Below are 2,345 nucleotides of genomic sequence, written 5' to 3'. Positions count from 1 at the left end.
CACCCCCGCGCCCCGCACTGAACGTCCTAATGACACGGCCGCGCAGACTCCTACCTGTCAATTATGTGTAACAAAAGCAGCTGGCAATTGCAAGCTCAGGCTAAAGGCCCATTCGGGCCCATTGCTATCATCATGCCCGGCCGCTGCACTGTACTGTGCGCCGCTGTGCGCCGCTGTGCGCGCGTATACGGGCCAGGTGCCCGGCGCTGCGCAAGCGCACTACACCGCGCCAAATAACAACCACTAAAATAGAACCACGCCACGACTGCATGACGCCCTTATTTTTCTGTATCAAAAATGATACACTACTACTATTTTTAGAATTATCTTTAAGCCTCATAATTTATTCCTTGGTGTGTGTGTGTGTGCGTGTGTGTGTTTTGTTATTTCAAGGCGGTAGCGTGCACCGGGCATTTCGAGGAGAAAATGAACTCGTCTCCGCCATGCCTTCGCCCCCGTTCCCCCCTGCTGCCCCCTTCCTGTCCTAACATAAGCTCGCCATGCTTTTGCTCGTGTGCGGAGCGGCTATGAGTGTCGCACGGAGATTGATGCGAGTGGCGCCATAGAGGGAAGGCCGGGGTGAAAAGGGGGGGGGGGCAGGGGGTTCTGCGACAGAAAAGGGTAAAAGAAAATGGAAACGAATGACACGGGTAAGCGATAGAGTCGCATGCGGCATGAACAAGCATAACACAAGAGAGCGCGGGGAGTGCTGCAGAGAGTGCATGCAGTACGTTGTGGTGTTCCTCCGTTGAGGTTTAGTGTCTCTGCGGCGTGCATTTATTTTTAAAAATTTCTTACGTCAGCAGCTTGACGTTCGGTGATACTAGTACTCATGCAAAAAAGCTACGTCGAGGGACGTATCGTGAAAGCAGATGATACAAATTTCAGGATATGTCTGTGCCCTAATTTTCTCTCATACTTTGCTGTTATTTGTTAATGGCTGTTTGTCACTTTTAGCAATTGCTTTCTTGCAATTCAACGGACTAGCGGCATGGCATAGAGGAAGAGATAGGATAGGGGGCAGCAGGCAGCAGGCAGGCCGGGCGGCATCCGTGGCTCAGTATTGTTGGGTATTGTTGGTGGGCACGGGCGGCGCTGGCGACTTCTCGCGCCCCTTATACATCTGGGTGACGTCATGCGCTTTGGTTCTCTGCCCTTCTCGAGAGTACAAGCTGCTGACACCTTAAAGTTTTATATATATATGTTTTATGTTTAGTCTAAAGCTATTTAAGGTATCATCTGCTAAAAAGGATTCAATATGATAAGATCGTCACCACCGGGGGTTGGTTACTGACGCCGGTGACAGAGGCAGTAAACGTCATCGGTCCACGAGTGGTGGTCGGTGTGTGCGCCGGGTATGTGGTGCGGCCGCCCGTCCCCAGCGACCCACTAACGTGACATTCATGGACTCAGAGTAACGTCGTACGGTTCGATCCGTAACTCTAGATGTGGAACCAATCCCCGATTCAAAAGCGCGGCAAGATAACGAAGCCGACGCCGCAATTCGAATCACGGTAAAGACCTTGCGTCGGCGTCGGGTAAATATGCGTGCTTCCAGCAATATTTCTCCAATTATTTTTTCTTTCATTGTTTCGCCGTGAAACGAGCGTATTTCAAAGGGGGCGCGCGCGCTCTCGGACACCCGTGTGGAAAGGCACCGTTGCAGAACATGTGCGCGTATTCCATTAATGCGTCTTCGCTGCATGTAGTAAAAATCCCCCACTCTGGCAAGAGCGAGGCACACACACACACACACACACACACACACACACACACACACACACACACACACACAACGCGCGCGTAAGAGACGGTGGAGGCACCGCCGCCGTGGAGGTACCCTTCGAAGAAACAAACTTGGGCAAACCAGTCAGAGGTGCCTGGGAAGGTGCACGGCGCCCCCAACGACGATTTACACGGTCATACGACTCGACTCTGCACATGCTTTGCGGTGGTGCGACAAAGATTTTTCTTGCAGAGCAACCCCAAAATTGGTTTACTGCTCATAGTCAATTGCTCCACAGCACAAAAGAAAAGATCTATTAAAAACTTGAAATTTAGTACATCTGAAACATTTTCCCCCTTCGGCATGTGTCTCTATATTAACATTTTGAGCAGTATACAATAATAATTGTGGCTTTAACTTTTATGCAAACCGGACGTCTTTTCCCTTCGCTCTCCCTCTCGCCCTGTCTCTCTCTCTCTCTCTCTCCCTCTCTGGAAGGTGCACGCCCCTCGCCATGTGCCCTGTACCAGCGCGCGCCGCGGCGACACAGGTGGCGACAGGTGATCCGTCCAGGTGAGAGAACCCTTCAGTGACCTCTCTCTTGTGTTCCGCCCCCCCC

The 2,345-nt window shown here is 51.7% G+C and overlaps 1 protein-coding gene across 1 annotated transcript in view; it reads right to left on the bottom strand.

Annotated features, from left to right (window-relative positions):
* The window catches only part of LOC113215508 (MOXD1 homolog 2), a 481,769-nt gene that overhangs the window by 438,521 nt on the left and 40,903 nt on the right, over positions 1 to 2,345 (bottom strand). The gene's annotated exons all lie outside the window — the stretch shown is intronic.

The sequence above is a fragment of the Frankliniella occidentalis genome, unplaced genomic scaffold (genome assembly GCF_000697945.3).
Source record: "Frankliniella occidentalis isolate FOCC.00 unplaced genomic scaffold, Focc_3.1 Scaffold17, whole genome shotgun sequence".
In the NCBI taxonomy this organism is placed as follows: Eukaryota; Metazoa; Arthropoda; class Insecta; order Thysanoptera; family Thripidae; genus Frankliniella; species Frankliniella occidentalis.
The sequence above is the reverse complement of the archived record's forward strand: the minus strand, read 5'-3'. Positions and strand labels throughout refer to the sequence as shown.